The 17,813-nt window shown below is 44.3% G+C and overlaps 1 protein-coding gene across 2 annotated transcripts in view; it reads right to left on the bottom strand.

The window, feature by feature from the left end:
* Nucleotides 1-9,884: 9,884 nt before the first annotated feature.
* LOC129053365 (anosmin-1-like) overlaps nt 9,885-17,813 on the bottom strand; it is a 144,209-nt gene continuing 136,280 nt past the window's right edge. For both annotated transcript variants that reach the window (XM_063721484.1, XM_063721485.1), the window contains one exon: nt 9,885-10,094. The gene's annotated coding sequence lies outside the window, so the exon portion shown is untranslated. The remainder of the gene's footprint in view (nt 10,095-17,813) is intronic.

Genomic DNA, 17,813 nt, shown 5'->3' with positions numbered 1-17,813 from the left:
TAGGTCAATGGTCTTGTGTCCGGAATTGGTGGGTTCTTGGTCTCACTGACTTTAAGAGTGAAGCCACGGACTCTTGTGTTGAGTGTCACAGTTCTTAAAGGCAGCGTGTCCGGAGTTTGTTCCTTCTGATGTTCGGATGTGTTTGGAGTTTCTTCCTTCTGGTGGGTTCATGGTCTCACTGGCTCAGGAGTAAAGCTGTAGACCTTTACACTGAGTGTTACAGCTCTTAAGGCAGTGCATCTGGAGTTGTTCGTTCCTCTCAGTGGGCTCGTGGTCTCGCTGGGTTCAGGAGTGAAGCTGCAGACCTTCACAGTGAGTGTTACACCTCATAAAGGCAGTGTGGACCCAAAGAGTGGGCAGCAGCAAGATTGATTGCAAAGAGCAAAAGAACAAAGTGTCCCCGGTGTGGAAGGGGACCCCAGTGGGTTGCTGGTGCTGGCTCAGGCAGCCTGCTTTTATTCCCTTGTCTGGCCCCACCCACCTCCTGCTGATTGGTCCATTTTTACAGAGAGCAGATTGGTCCGTTTTGACACGGTGCTGATTGGTGTGTTTACAATCCCTGAGCTAGACACAAAAGTTCTCCACATCCCCACTAGATTAGCTAGATACAGTGTCGACACAAAAGTTCTATATGTCCCCACCAGAGTAGCTAGATACAGAGTGTCAATTGGTGCATTCATAAACCCTGAGGTAGACACAGGGTACTGATTGGTGTGCTTAAAAACCGTGAGCTAGATACAGAGTGCTGATTGGTGTATTTATAATCCCTTAGCTAGACATAAAGGTTCTCCAAGTACCCACCAGACTCAGGAGGCCAGTTGGCTTCACCCAGTGGATCCTGCACTGGGGCTGCAGATGGAGCTGCCTGCCAGTCCCTCACCATGCACCCACACTCCTCAGCCCTTGGGCGGTCGATGGGACTTGGCGCTGTGGAGCAGGGAGCAGTGCTTGTCAGGGAGGCTCAGGCATGGCAGGCTGCAGGTCCTAAGCCCTGCCCCGCAGGAAGGCGTCTAAGGCCCAGTGACAAATCGAGCACAGCAGCTGCTGGCCCAGGTGCTAAGCTCCTCACTGCCTGGGGCTTGTGGGTGGGCCTACCGCACTGAGTGCAGGGCCTGCTGAGCCCATGCCTACCCAGAACTTGCGCTGGCCCACAAGCGCTGTGTGCAGTCCTGGTTCCCACCGGCGCCTCTCCCTCCACACTTCCCTGCAAGCTAAAGGAGTCGGCTCTGGCCTTGGCCAGCCCAGAAAGGGGTTCCCACAGTGCAGCGACAGGCTGACAGGCTCCTCAAGCATGGCCAGAGTGGGTGCCAAGGCCGAGGAGGCATCAAGAGTGAGTGAGGGTTGCGAGGGCTGCCAGCATGCTGCCACCTCTCAATCTCCCCTCTAAACAGGACACCCCAACTGCTGTTGGGAATTTGGCTGATGACTGCTCTAGCTACTTCCTGCTGGGCAGGGGTGATGAAGGGGCCCTGCAGTTGTAGTGTCCTCCAGAGGGGAGCTCTCCAGGCCAGTAAAAGTGCCAGCAGGTCAGTCTAGGGGTCCTCCGTAGAAGTTTAGTTGAACTCCTTTGGGGTTCCATTTGTAAGACCATCTGTAGCTTGATGGCCTCAATTCTAGAGGAAACAAATTTGACAAGCAGGTCCAAAGTCAAGTAACAGCAAGATGGCTGCCATGGGACCTAGAAAGGGGAGAAGCCATGTTTCCCAACTCCAGAGGTTGGTATAAGAGTTTGAAAGGCATTGTCTGATTTCAGAGGCCTTTTCCTGTAAATGCTGGGTGGCATCTCATACTATCCCCAACTGGTTAGTGTAAAAACAACACTCTTCCCCTAAGAAGGTGCAGAGTCCTCCTTTCTCAGCAGTGAGGAGGTATAGGCCTTGGCAGTTTTGGAGAGTCACTGCTGCCAAAGAGTCTATTTGGGATTGTAAAGTAAGAATAGATTTTGTTATTTCTTGCAAACGGTCTTAGAAATCCTTTGAGAGGGTGTGGTAGTAGGATAATGAAGTAGATAAACCGGCTATTCCAGTTCCTGTAGCAGTAGCCATTCCTAACCCTATAGGTAGGTGTATTAGTTGTATGGCTCTGCACTGACAGACTTGAGCTTTGAGGGATACTGATAAGGTCTGATTTCCTGGGGCAATGTTAATGTTGGGACTTAGAAAGACTAAGGTACAGGTGCCTGTCCAGTTAGTGGGGAGGCAGATATAGGTCTACATTCCACATAAGAAGAATATGTCTTGGCTGGGTAGGCAGAACTGGTTAGGTATGTTGAAAAGGTGTGTGAGTTTGTTTTCATTTTCCCATACTCCTAGAGTACTTGCCAAGGTAGCTCCAGTGAGCGGCTGGAAAGGGGTATTGGGAGGAACTGAGTGGTTCCTTGTGTTCTATTTTCCCATTAGAGAAAAAAACATTTGGTATCTACTAGGAACCGTACGAGACAGTGATTGAAAGAGGGGATGAGAAGGCATTCACTAGTGGTGGGGGTGCTGCTGCAGGGAAAACAAGATCATTTTATCTAGTCTGAGTTAGAGGTAGGAGTAAATTACTGTCAAAAGGAAGGAAGATAGAAAGAAGGTTGATGTGATTAGGATTTTCATTCTGGCAGGAGCTAGAGTATATAGTCCTATCACAAACAGTGTGGTTAGTGTGCTGTTTTCACTTATCTTTTTTAAGGAGAAAGGGGTCTTTCCTCAGGATCAGTGGTAGGCACCTTTTTAGTCTGGGATGTTTCCTTCCAAAATAGGAGGAGCAAGTCCTCCAATGGTTCACAGGTGTATCGAGGCTGGTCTGGCTGATCTTGGGACTCCTGAGCTGATGATTCCACAGGTTCCTCAGGGTATGTCCAAAGTTTAACTCGGGTGTGGTGAATCCAAGATTCCACTCCTGCCACCTTAACTGCAGTGGGAGTAGAGAGGATTACTGATTATTGCCCTTACCACAAGGAGTCCATAGATGGGGAGGTAGAGGGGGACAGATTTGATCAACACTAGATCTCCTGGTTGAAACAACTCTGTTACCTTTTCTCTGTGACATCCTTCAGGTAGGTTTTTAAGGTTTTGCTGATATTTTCCCAAAGAAGTTATATCTTTCACCAAGTTGGCCATTTCCTGATCAAGTAGGAGGTCATTTGTGAGAAAAGGTCATCCATACAGCATTTCATATGGACTGAGCCCTATTTTGTGGGGAAAATTCCGGATTCTCAACAGGGCCATAGGCAAAAGGGTAAGCCATGGGAGGTGAGTTTCTTGTGTTAGTTTCCTTAGGTGCCTCTTGAGCATTTCATTTGCCTTCTCAACCTTCCCTGAGTATTGTGGCCTTCAGGAACAGTGAAGGCGATATTGTATCACTAGTGCCCTGGAGATTCCCTGAGTTATCATGGCTTTAAAAGCCAGACCATTGTCACCCTGTAAGCTTTGGGGACACTCAAATCTAGGAAGTATTTCATGAATTAGGACTTTAATCACTTCCCGAGCCTTCTCTGTCTTGCAGGAGAAAGCATCTATCCAATTTGTAAAGGTATCAACACAGACCAACAAGTATTGAAATCCCTTTGACTTAGCCATATGGGTGAAGTCTAACTGCCAGTCCTCTCCAGGATAGTGACCTATTCTTTCTTCCTCCAAATGGGCCTTATGATGAACCAAGGGATTATTCTTTTGGCACACCTCACAGGCTTTGATTACCTGTCAGATGATCTGGAGGAGATTTGGCCCCTTAAATAGGGATTTGGCCATTTGATTAGGGTTTTCAATACCCATATGAAAAGTTTGGTGAAGGGTTTTAAGTATTTTCCACTGGCTGGCTTTGGGTATAAGTACCTTTCCTTCTTCTGTCACCAACCACCCTGAAGGGAGAAAACTATGCCCCTGTGAAAGTCCCCATTCTGTTTCAGTCAGGGAATACTGGGGTTTAATCTCTTGGAGGCAATTGTTCCATACCAAGGGTCCTTTCATAGGTATTTCTAATAAGGGGTTCCACCTGGCAGCAATTTTGGCCTCAGCTTCTGCCTGGTAGGTTCCTTCTGCTTTCTCTCCTTCACCTTTCTGATGGCTTTGGCAGTGTAAGACTGCCACTTCCTTGGGTTTTTGCACTGTGTGCAATAACTCTATAATTTCCTTGTGGTATTTAATGGTGGTTCCCACAGAGGTTAGGAACTCCCTCCTTTTCCATATTGCAGCATGGGCATGTAGGATTAGATAAGCATACTTGCTATCTGCATACACATTTATTCTTTTTCCCCTTCCCAGTTCTAAGGCTCAAGTAAGTGCTACTAGTTCTGCTAACTCAGCAGTGGTCCCTAGAGGAAGAGGCTTACTTTCAAGTACGGTTACATCACTAACTATGGTGTAACCTGCCCTTCACACCCCATTCTCCACAAATGAACTTCCATCGGTATATAGGTTAAGATCAGGATTAGTTAACAGGACTTCTAAGAGATCATCTTAGGCAGCATAAGTCTGGATTATAATTTGTTGGCAGTCATGCTCGATTGGTTCCCCATCCTCTGGGAGAAAAGTGGCAGGGTTGAGGGACATGAATGTGCATATTTGAAGCATCGGTCCCTCAAGGAGTAGCGCCTGGTATCTAAGGAGGCGATTGTCTTATAGCCATAAACTTCCTTTGGCATCTAGTATGTCATTTACGTCATGAGTAGTCCAGACAGTCAGATCCTTTCCTTGTATTATTTTGATAGCCTCTGACACTAAGACGGCCACTGCTGCAACTACCCTTAAACAGTGAGGCCAGCCTTTTGCTACTGCATCAATTTCCTTACTTAGGTATGCTACTGGTTGTGGGGTTGTCCCACAAGTCTGAATAAGGACTCCAAGAGCTATCCCTGCTCTCTCTGTGACATATAAAGAGAAGTTTTGTCCTGTGGGAAGGCTTAAAGCTGGAGCTTGTACTAGGGCCTGCTTTAAGGTTTTGAAGGCTGTTTCTGCCTCTGGTTCCCATTCCACAAGATGAGTATCTGCCCTCTGGGTTTCCATAATTACAGTATAGAGGGGCCTGGCTATCTTGCTGTATCCGGGGATCCCTAGTTGGCAAAAGCTGGTAATTCCAAGGAACCCCCACAACTGTTTTAATGTTTTAGGGTGAGGATTATCCAGTATAGGCTGTATTCATTCCATGCTGAGGGTCCTGGTCCCTCTGGCTAAGATTAGGCCTAGATATTTGACCTGCTGTAGGCAAAGCTGGGCCTTTGACCTAGACACTTTGTACCCTTGATTAGCTAGAAAGTTCAAGAGATCTAGAGTAGCCTGCTGGCATGAGGCTTTCGAACTCGTAGCTGAAAGTACATCAACCACATATTGAAGGACCAACTACTCCTCAATAGTTAAACATACCTGGGGCTCAGTGAGGGTGATGACATGAGCTGGCGCTTGCCTCAGGCACCCTCAGTCCTGTTGTTGGATCATCTGGTTGGGGGCTTCTGACCCAGGGAACCTTCATCCTCTGGAGTAGTGCACCTTCCAGTGATTGCCTCGGCATAGTGGACATGGACAAGGGGGCAGCTTGTTTCTCATTGGACAATCTTTTTAAAGTGTCCTAGTAAATCACACTGATAATAAGCCCCACCAGGTGATTGGCCTTCTCCATTTTCTGTCCCCTCTGAACCACCAAGGTTTGTTTGTCTGAGGGCCATGACTAAGGCTGCGGCCTTTCTGATCTTGCTTTTCCTTTTGGGCCTGTCCCTCTTGGACCCTATTATAGAACACCAAGGTTGCCAGGTTTAATAATGCCTCTAGATTTTGTTCAGGGCCCAGGGCTTGCTTTTGGAGATTTCTCCTGATATCTGCAGCTGACTGGGTAATAAACTTATCTTTTAGAATCAATTGACCCTCAAGTGATTCGGGTGACAAGGGAGTATATTTGCTTAAGGCCTCTCATAGCCGCTCGAGGAAGGCAGAAGGATTTTCTTCCTTACCCTGAGTTACAGTGGAAATCATTGAATAATTCATGGGCTTTTTTCTAATTCTCCTTAGTCCTTCTAGAACACAGGTCAACGGATGTTTATGACTCCAGTCCCCATGATCTGAGTCAAGGTCCCAATCGGGATCCATACTGGGGATGGCTTGCTGACTGGTAGGGAATTTGTCCCTTTCTTTGGCTGTCATTCTATCATTTACTTGACTAAGATACTAGATATCTCCAAACTCTCGGGCTGCAGCTAAAGCCACATTATTTTCATTAAAGGCCAGGGTTTGATCTAACAGTAGCATGACATCTCTCCAAGTGAGATCAAGGGTTTGCCCTAGACCCTGTACAACATCTATGTACCTATAAGGATCATCTGAAAACTTCCTCAGGTCTGCCTTGACCTGCTTTAAATCAGAGAGGGAGAAGGGGACATAGACCCAGGTTGGGCCAAATTCCCCTCCTCCTACAGCTTGAAGGGGACATAACTGATAGCCCGGGGGTTTTTGTGGTCCTTTGGAGATTTCTTTGCTTATTTCTATCTGGGCAGGGGAGATTACGGGAGGATTATCATTAATAGGAAGGGAGGCTAGGATATGGGGGTAAGCTGAGAGGTCCTCCTGTGGGATATAAATTGTAAGCTTTGCATAGTTGTGTATTCTCCCTCAATGAAAAGATAGCTTGGACATAAGGTATTTCACTCTATTTGCCTTCCCTCTTACAGAAAAGGTCAAGCTGCAGGATAGTATTGTAATTTGTACTTCCCTCAGGTGGCCATTTTTCCCCATCAGAGAGAGAATACTGGGGCCAAGCCATAGTGCAGAAAAAAATGAGCCACCTCCTTTTCAGGGTTTGTGGGTCAAATTGGTCCAATGGCTTAGGATGCATTTCAAGGGTGAGCCTGTTGCTGCCTGAGTGTTTCCCATCTGAAAGACAAAACCGCCCATGGTTTTGGTTTGTTTCTCCACCTGCCCAAGAACCGACAATGGTCCCTGGACCTTGCTGGTTGGAATAGTTGTGTTCACCAATGCAGCAGCAGAAACAACCCCTGTCCAAGAAACCACAACGGTCCCTGGACCCTGATGATCAGAATAGTTGTGCTCACTGACGCAAATGTAGCAGCAGAAACACTAGTTTTCCTCCCAGACCACATGGAGGACTGAGTAAGGTTGGATTTAGTGGCCCTTACCGACACATTCTTGAAAACCTGCACCCTTGCCTGTCCTCCTAGACCACAAGGAGGAGTGACTGAGAAAAATCAGATTTAGTCGCCCTTTCCAACACATTCTCAAAAACCTGTTAGAGTCCTAAGCATTTTCCTGTTAGTATTGGGACTTTACCCCTGTCCTATAAAGATGTTATGCCCCAAAAATGAAGTGGAGGGCCATACCTTGAGGGAGGGAAGGGATCTCCAGGGTTGGAAGACTGACACCTTTTGTCTTCACTTATATGAATAGGAAGGATACAATTTCTGAGGCTCCCCATATCCTAGCTTCAGGAATAGCTTTTGTTAAGCCTGTTAGTCTGCGGAGGGATCCTAAAATTCCAGGTAGTCCCCACTATGATGGGACTTTGGGCAAAAATTATGTCTTTCTGACTGGTGAGACTGGGTGCCTAAACAAGGTAACAGAGTCCTGAAGTTTATACTAGAAATCATTCTTATAGGAGAAACTAGAAAAGCACCAGAGACAGGTAACAATTTTTAGAAGCGGGACTAACCTCAGAGAAGAGAGGCAAGAGGAAGTTTCTCTGGCAGGCATTAGGACCCGGGGGGCAAGGGTCAGGATAGATAGGATAGATGGGCGAGTCTCGCTTGGGCAACATGCCTTTGAGAGTTCCACTCATGGACGCAGGGTCAACCAACTTGTTGTTGAGACCCTGGAGCTCCATGGCTTTCCACTCTGTTGACCCTCGGCTCAGCCCAGAAGTACAGGAAAAGCAGAAGCTGGTTCTAGGCAAACCAACGGTCCCAACTCCTAAAAGTCAGGGGTTGTTAGAGAGCCCTTTCCCAGAAAGCATGACACCTGTGTCTTTAGTCCAGTGGCCACACTAGTCACTTTTAACTGGCTGACAGGTGCCTGGTATTTAGCCCCTGAATTCTGAGGAAAAATAGGACAGAATAGCAAGAGAAAGGGGTCCAACAGTACTCACTGCTTAGCAAAAGGCAACTGTCTCACCACTCAGCAATAGGCGATGGTCTCACCACTTGGCCATAGGAGATGGTCCCTTCGTGGTTGCCAAAATGTGTCCGGAATTGATGGGTTCTTGGTCTCACTGACCAAGAATGAAGCCGCAGACCCTTGTGGTGAGTGTCACAGTTCTTAAAGGTGGTGTGTCTGGAATTTGTTCCTTCTGATGTTCGGATGTGTTTGGAGTTTCTTCCTTCTGGTGGGTTCGTGGTCTCGCTGGCTCAGGAGTGAAGCTGCAGACCTTCATGGTGAGTGTTACAGCTATTAAGGTGGCGTGTCTGGAGTTGTTCATTCCTTCTGGTGGGTTCACGGTCTCACTGGCTTCAGGAGCGAAGCTGCACACCTTTGCAGTGAGTGTTAAGCCTCATAAAGGCAGTGTGGACCCAGAGTGGGCAGCAGCAAAATTTATTGCAAAGAGCAAAAGAACAAAGCATCCACCGTGTGGAAGGGGACCCACGTGAGTTGCCACTCCTGACTCAGGCAGCCTGCTTTTATTCCCTTATCTGGCCCCACCCACATCCTGCTGATTGGTCCATTTTACAGAGAGCAGATTGGTCCGTTTTGACAGGGTGCTGATTGGTGCGTTTATAATCCCTGAGCTAGACACAAAAGTTCTCTGTCTCCCCACTAGATTAGCTAGATACAGAGTGTCGACATAAAAGTTCTATATGTCCCCACCAGAGTAGCTAGATACAGAGTGTCGATTGGTGAATTCACAAACCCTGAGCTAGACACACGGTGCTGACTGGTATGTTTACAAACCTTGAGCTAGATACAGAGTGCTGATCGGTGTATTTACAATCCCTTAGCTAGACATAAAGTTTCTCCAAGTCCCCACCAGAGTAGCTAGATACAGAGTGTCGATTCGTGTATTCATAAACCATGAGCTAGACACAGGGTACTGATTGGTGTGTTTACAAACCTTGAGCTAGATACAGAGTGCTGATCAGTGTATTTACAATCCCTTAGCTAGACATAAAGGTTCTCCAAGTCCCCACCAGACTCAGGAGCCCAGCTGGCTTTACCCAGTGGATCGCACACTGGGGCCCCAGGTGGAGTTGCCTGCCAGTCCCGCGTGTGTGCCCACACTCCTCAGCCCTTGGGCAGTCATGGGACTGGGCACCATGGAGCAGGGAGCCGTGCTCCTTGGGGAGGCTCAGGCATGGCGGGCTGCAGGTCCCAATTCCTGCCCGGTGGGGAGGCAGCTAACGCTCGGCAAGAAATCAGGCACAGCAGCTGTTGAACCAGGTGCTAAGCCCCTCACTGCCTGGGGCTTGCCGGCAGGGGCCAGCGCTCCAAGTGCGGGGCCCACCAAGTCCACGCCCACTCTGAACTTGCGCTGGCCCACAAGCGCCCTGGGCAGCCCTGGTTCCCGCCAGCGCCTCTCCCTCCATACCTCCCTGCAACCTGAGGGAGCTGGCTCTGGCCTTGGCCAGCCCAGAAAGGGGCTCCCACAGTGCAGTGGGGGGCTGAAGGGCTCGTCAAGCACGGCCACAGCGGACACCGAGGCCGAGGAGGCACCGAGAGCAAGCGAGGGCTGTGAGGGCTGCCAGCATGCTGTCACCTCTCAGTCTAAATGCAGTTACTTCTGCCTAAAATATAAAAGGTGAAATAGCTGGCATGCCCCTGCATTCTGTGAACTTCCTTGGTAGAAATGAATGGGAGGGAAGCTTTCTTGCATCCGTGGCATCTCTCAGTTTAGCAGAGGCCTCTTTTCAGGCCAGTTGCCTTGAGTGGAAATACCCTTTGTGAGAAGAGCATTCCTTCCTCCATTTCCCACTCACACAATCCGTAGTCTTTCTCCACTTCTTCTTCGTTGGGACAAGAGATTTACTGCTGATTATCCAGCTCCAAAAGACATTGCAGTGATGCACAGGGATGTCCGGCTCATAGGGGAGATCCCAAACTATACAGACGGTCACACTCCCATCACTGTTGATGGTAGCGTTAGCCAGCAGAAGGTTAGCTGGCACTGGTGGGCAGATGGATCTGAAATCCCAGAACAAAGACACATCATATGACTCCACAAAACTAACAACCTTGGACATGTAATGACTACATGGTCAACAAGTGAAGCATTGCTTTTTATAAGCAGAAAAGCTGAAAACAGCAGGGGGCGTGGTGGCTTATGTCTACAATGCCAGCACTTTGCAACGCAGAGGCGGGCACAATCTTTTGAGTCTAGGAGTTTGACACCAGTCTGGGCAACATAGTGAAACTCTGTCTCCACAAAATATAAAAAATTAGCTGAGCAGGTTGGTGCATGCCTGTGGTCCCAGCTACTCAGGAAGCTGAGGCAGGAGGATCACTTGATCTGAAAAGTTCCGAGGCCACAGCGAACTGTGATTAGCACCACTGCATGCCAGCCTGGGCAAGAGAGTGAGACACTGTCTCCAAAAAAGAGTGAAAGAGAAGTGAAGCTGAAAACAAGTTATTAAGTAAGATCTTCTTGTTCAGCCTCAAATAAAAAATCTAAAAAATGGTAAGATAAATTTGTTTGGTCCAAATTTGTAAACCAGAAGGATCATTTTAAGCGTTTCCATACCAAGGCAACCCAGCCAGATTTTTAATGTGCCGAAATTGATACCTTTTAGTAAAATAAAGTCAAATTCAATGTGGGTGAATTGACATTAAATAGGTAAGCAACAGAGAATCACCTTTGAATACTCTAAAAAGGAAAAGAAATTCAGCTCACACGAATAATTGTTTTCACCTTAGTGGCCCTGTGGCTAGTGATTTTTGCATCAGCTAAGAGTAATAGCGATCAGAAAAAAAAAAAAAGTGTACCATTTTTTATCCACACTGCACACTGCATTACTTACCAGTAGCATTCATTTTTCTGACTATTTCTGGTTTGTCTCATAAATGAAAACATTTTCAGATGTCAAGAGAAAGGTGAGGTGCTGGAATTACCACCTCACAAATCTCCATTGAAAATACATATTTGAATAAGACTAAATACAGCGAAGCTGGAGGGTTTTTACTTCATTTTCTGTTAAAAATTGAGCAAGTGGAGATGCTGCTCACCACCAGTGATTTACAGAGGGTTTCATTTCAAGACACTGTCACAGGAGGATGCTGTCAATAATTCTAATTATAACAGCATCTGTGTTGGGGGTTCAAAAAAGTCGTATCTAACTTGATATAAATGAAGAAGACCGGAGAAAAAATATCCCATGTTTTTACTCTCAGTAGTTTGTGGTTTTGAAATGATGGAAACATAAGTTATTTTTTGAAAGTTCTTGCTTTCCTCTACGAAATATAATGTCTGGACATTTAGTTAAGTTACTTCTTTTATTTTCTAGAAAAGAAAGCTTCATAGTATTTTTTTATGTAAGAGGTTAATTGAAAGCATATTATGTGACAGTGTTAGTCAAGTCATTCTCTCTCTCTCTCTTTTAATTAACTTTTAAATTCCAGGGTATATGTGCAGTCTATGCATGTTTTTTATGAGGTAAATGTATGCCATGGTGGTGTGCTGCACAGATCAACCTATGACCTAGATATTAAGCCCAGCACTCATTAGCTGTTCTTCCTGATGCTCTTCTTCTCCCACCCCCATCCCCAGCAGGCCCTACTGTGTGTTTCTCCCCTCCATGTGTCCATGTTTAGCTGTTCAGTTCCCATTTATAAGGGAGACCGTGCAGTGTTTCATTTTCTTTTCCTGCATTAGTTTGCTCAGGATAATGGCCTCCAGCTCTATCCATGTCCCTGCAGAGGACATGATCTCATTCCTTTTTATGGCTGCATAGTATTCCATGTGTCTATGCACCACATTTTTTTAATCCAGTCTACTGTTGACGGACATTTGGGTAGATTCCATGTCTTTGCTATTGTGAATAGTGCTGCAATGAACACACGTGTGCTTGCACCTTTATAGTAGAAAGATTTACATTCCTTTGGGTATATACCTATTAATGAGATTACTGGATCAAATGGTATTTCTGAATCAACCTGTTCTTATTCAACAACAGGAATCTCTGGAATGTCCAACACTTATACTGGGATATGCTGATTCCCTGAGTGCAGGTGGGACTCAGGAATATTTTATATGAAACACACAGGTAATACTGAGGTAGATGACCTAAGAAAACTCATCTAGTAGGGTCAAAAGTAGACAAGTACTGCATGAAGTGGCTACAAACCATGAGGTCTGAACATCACAATGTGTAAGAAGGAAATATTTGTTCCTGTTGTTATTAGGACGGGAAGCATCCCAACCTGGAGGTTTGGCAGTGCCATCTGAGGACTCCCTCAGTCATCAATATTGACAACACTGATCAGTTTCTTCTCTTAAAAATGCAGGCTTCACTTGGTTTTTAGGACACTAATAGATTTTCATTCAGTTTCAATGGAAGCTACTTCTCAGCCCCATGCTCCATGATCTTTAACATCCCATCATCTCTAGATAGGAAAGTGTTCTGCATCTGAATTCAGGGGTCTCTCTCTTCTCATCTACACTCATTCTCTAGGGATCTCATTGGGTGTCACACTTTTAAAAACATCTTTGAGCTGATGAGTTTCAAACTGATATCTTCACTACAGACCATGCCCCTGAATGCAGATCCAATCATTCAAATATCAATACTCAAAAGATATCTTCCAGCAGCTCTATTTGGAGGTCTCAGAGGCATCTCAAAACTAATGTGTCCCAAAGCAAAATCATGATCCCTACACATAGCCCACCACTACTACATATCCCACCACACACAGCCCACCACCGACACCAACTCAGTACCTGGGAATTGCTCATTCCAGTTGCTCTGGCCCCAACCCTTGAAGTCATACATTTATTTTTCAGTCACATCCCTTGAACAAATTGTGTTAGCACTACCTTCAAAGTGTAACAGGAATTTAACTGCCTTTCACCACTTCCAATGCCGTGGGCCAAGCCAACATCACCTCTCCATGATTACTGCCAAAAGCTCCCCACTGCCTCCCTAGGCATTTTTCTGAATACAACAGTCTGATGATTCTATACTGCATGAGACCATCTCATTCCTGTGTGCAGAAGTGCCTTACTTGGAATAAAACCACTAGGAGGCTCCTGAATGCCCGACAACCTGTGCCTCAGTTACCTCCCAGAGCACCTTTCGTTTTATCACCTCTGCCCCTCAGCCCAGCCACACTGGTTCCCATGCTATTTCTTGGAAAGGAAAACCATGATGCTGCTGAAGCTTTTCCTTTCTATTTGCCTAAACACTTTCCCTGGTGTCTCCATGGCTGGCTCCTTTTCCTGCTGCAGGTCTACTAAATGTGACCCTATTTAAAATAGCTACATATGCTTTGTTTCATTTACCAAAAAAAAAAAGTCACCATGATGATGCCTTGCTTCATTATTCTCCAAGCCCTTATTACTAACTGTTATGGTAAATACTGAGTGTCAACTTGATTGGATTGAAGGATGCAAAGTGTTGATCTTGGTTATGTCTGTGAGGGTGCTGCCATGGAGATTAACATTTGAGTCACTGGACTGGAAAAGGCAGACCCTCCCTCAATATGGGTGGGCACCATTCTAATCAGCTGCCAGTGTGGCCAGAATAAAAGCAGGGAGAAGATGTGGAAACTTTAGACTGGTTTAGTCTTCTGGCCTACATCTTCCTCCCATGCTGGATGCTTCTGCCCCTAAATATCAGACTCCAAGTTCTTCAGCTTTGGGACTCAGACCTTTGAACACAGACTGAAGGCTGCACTGTCGGCTTCCCTACTTTTGAGGTTTGGGGACTTGGACTGGCTTCCTTGCTCCTTAGCTTGCAGATGGCCTATTGTGGGACCTCACCTTGTGATTGTGTGAGTCAATACTCCTTAGTAAACTCCCCTTTATATATATAACTATCATATTAGTTCTGTCCCTCTAGAGAACCGTGACTAATACACAAACTGACTTATTAGGTACCTTGGTTGCTGTCTGCTTCTACTCACGATAATGAAAGCTCCCTGAGAGGAGAAATGTTTGCCTGTTTTTTCACATCTGTGTCTTCACAGTCCAGAAGAGCACCTAGCACACAGTATGTGCTCAGTAAGCAATTCCTGGGTGAATAAAAGAAGGACAAGCTTCTAAACATTAGCTTTGATTTGTAATGTGATATTTCAGTTTCAGGTTCAATGTCAATTAGCATTGCTAAATCACAAGATCCTAAAGTGAGTTGCAAAATCAAAGGAGTGTTCTGCCCAGTTTGAAATAAAATAATTAAATCAACATCCCTTCCTCTGGTGTAGGAGTTAATCTTTAATCTACAAAAGGGAGCTACCAACCTTTCTGGGAGGGAATGAACTTACAAGTGAATCATCACTTCAAGGCAAGAGAAGAATTAAAATGTGTAAAGATAATAACAGCCATTTGTGTTCTCAGCAATGTGCCTGAATATCTACATGCTGAAAATAAAAGTAGTCACATGAATTTTCCAGATATTCTAGGTTCATAAGGAAAACCTCAAAATCATATCCTCTTCTAAAGAAACTCCAATAGTTAAGAAGGTCACTGGTACTAGGAATTTAATCATTTTCTTTAATTTATTTCATTGATTACATCATTTCCTGCCCTGGAAAATTTTTCTTATTGTAATAACCCAGAATAATATCATCTAGTTTATGAAACATTATAAAACATGAAGCAACACAATTTATGAAAACAACCTTTGAGGAAACAATGCTTCCAAAGATATGAATTAATATTTTCTTATCATTTTCTCAAAAGGAAGGCCCATTTTGAGTTGATAATACCAAAATGGCATACTTCCATTACCAAGATGATGCACTCCCATCTCTTTCTCCCTCAAAATAATCACTATAAAATTATCAAATCAGGCCAGGCATGGTGACTCATGCCTGTAATCTTAGTGCTTTGGGAAGCTGAGGCAGGAGGACTGTTTGAGGGCAGGAGCTCAAGACCAGCCTAGGCAATAGCAAAAGACCCTGTCTCTACAGAAAAAATAAAATTAGCTGGGGTTGGTGTCATGTGCCTGTGGTCCTAGCTATGTAGGAGATTGAGGCAGGAGAATTGCTTTAGTTTGAGAGTTCAAGACTACTGTGAGCTGTGACTGCACCACTGCCCGCCATCCTGGCTAACAGATGAGATTCTGACTCTTAAAAAAAAAAAGAACAAAAAGAAAACAAAACCAAAACAGAATGATGGAGATCACCTGTTTATTGCTGCGATCCTCCTCTGTAAACCAGCCATTCATTTATCCATTTATTCACTATGGGGTTCAGGTGAGACAGGGTCAATCTAGTTTCTCTAATTTGAAGCATTTTACTCAGTCCTAACAAGTTGCTATATTTAAGCCATTCTCTGCCTTGAGAATTGGTTCCCTATATTATGAAACAAGGTATATTCACTTGACTGAATTATACAGAATGTTTTCTTTCATTATGCATGATGTTTTAATTGTTTTAGAATTTTGAAATGTAGTTGGAGATTTCCATGTATATATATATACACACACACACACACACACACATATATAGACATATATATGCATAAATAGACAGTGGCTGATGAGAGTCAGAGAGCCAGGGAGGCAAACTCTATATTCTATGTTATTATAAAGCCCTAAGAAATTTTACAACTTATTTCACATGTTTTTAACTGGTGAGGCCTTTAGGGGTCAGAGAGGTAAACAGATATATCCAAGGTCATTCACATCATTGATGGCAGAACAAGGAGTGTGACAACAAAAATGAGAGAAAGATGGGGTGGAGGGTATAACGATACACAACTCTATGTGCCACACTCTACATATGTTATATTCCACTGTCATAATGAGGAACAATGTCCCTATAGAATGTAAAAATTCTAAGCCTTTTAATGGGAAAAGTGTCTGTTACAATAGTCTAGTGCAGGCATTGATAGGCTTTTTCTGGAAAGGGCCAGAGAGTAAAGATTTTAGGCTTTGTGGACCATATGGTCTCTATTACAACAACTCAACTCTGCCCTCACAGCTCAAAAGCAGCCACAGGCAATATATAAACAAATGAGGGTGGCTATGTTCCAATAAAACTTTATTTGCAAAACTAGGTTGCAGGCCAAATTTAGACCCTGGGCCACTGACTGCTCTCCCCTGGTTAGGAAAATTTCAAAGAGTGTGATACCATTAGGTTTAGGAAATGATGTAAGCACTGTTTATCCCAATTTTACAAACATACAGTTGTATTTTGTCTATTATATGTTAACATTATTGTCCTCATTTTAGAGATGGGGAAATTGAGGATCATAGTTTGATTCACTACTTCAAGAGCAGAGTTTGATTTACTACCTCTTCAAGTGAGAGGATGGGAGTCACACCACAGGACCAGTGCTCTCCTAACCCTTCCTCTAAGTCTCAAATCTGGGCATTTTCCCCCATCTCACTTCTGTTTGATGCCAAATCCCTCCTTATGAACTTCACAATTATCTGCAGAAACACAGTGCAGAGAGCAAGCACATTTTCAGAGATAACTGAAATAGAAAGGCTGTATTAGCTCCTTCTATGCTACACGATTTGTGTGATTACCAATGTAAAATATGCTACATATTTAGCATGTGTACCCAATTTCAGCCTTGAAGAAAAATAGTTCATTTTATTGACGATCATATGTGGTGCTTTCAGCAGAGGAGGATGAAACATTTGGATTTCAGAAAGATAAATTTCAGGTTTCATCACTTAACCTCTTGTGTTTCATGACACAAACAGGCAAAGAAATGAGCATGAAGGTTTGACACGATGGAAGGACTATAAGTCTATGTTGCGTTAAAGTGATAATAAAATCACTTATCACTCTTGGAGAATTGCAGGCCTATTAGTGCACTGACATGGAATCTCATGGGAGAAGACCACTTCTGCTTGTCCCAGGAGAAATGCCATCACTTTTTCTAAGGCAGGCTCCTCTGGATTTTTGAGATAACACTATTTGTTAAATACAGAAACCCGTGCCTGCATATTAAAAAAACAACTAAGTAGCATGCAAACGAGGCTATAAAGAGGGCAACAATTACAGGTCATCAAACAGAAACATGCACACGCACACATGGAATACAATACCCATTTCAAAAAATGAATGTGGACTTTACTTATTTCATTTCTACCAATAATGTCTATAGATTAAACTTCCCACTGAAATGCATCATAAGAATACCTTGTACGGTATATATCTTTTGTCAAGTGTATTTATATTTTAAAAACAATAATATAACTATGTCACATAGTTTTGAACTAAATACAAGTTTGGTTCTGACAATATTTAACCTTTTCTTTTTTCTTTCCAGACTTAGCAGTTGGGGTAGTATTCCTTCTCCATTAAAAAAAAAAAAAAAAAATCTTAGCAAAACTGCTGAAGCTACACTGCGAGCATATTTCCAACTATTACATAGTTTCAAGACATATGTACAGCCAAGCCTTTTGCCCACTGGAAATGGCACATCCTGAGCAGCTGTGGAACAAAGTAAAAAGTCATGGGTCCCCACGGGGCAACAGGGAACTTTATTACCACCAGTGATGTCTGCTCTAGTTTTGCTGACACAGTAACGCATGCGTGGAGTAACATCCATGTGATACTTATATGCTGTGAAAACAGTGCTGTCTGCTTCCTTTTCCTTTGAAGTGTATCCTACATACACAGGGAAATAAGGAGAAAAAGATAGATGAAGAACTTGGGATTTGAAGAGAAATGAATATGATGACTAAGATATTATGCTAGGTTAAAGATAATTTAAGTTAGATTTTTACATGT

This window comes from Pongo abelii, chromosome Y (genome assembly GCF_028885655.2).
Source record: "Pongo abelii isolate AG06213 chromosome Y, NHGRI_mPonAbe1-v2.0_pri, whole genome shotgun sequence".
Classification (NCBI taxonomy): Eukaryota; Metazoa; Chordata; class Mammalia; order Primates; family Hominidae; genus Pongo; species Pongo abelii.
The sequence above is the reverse complement of the archived record's forward strand: the minus strand, read 5'-3'. Positions and strand labels throughout refer to the sequence as shown.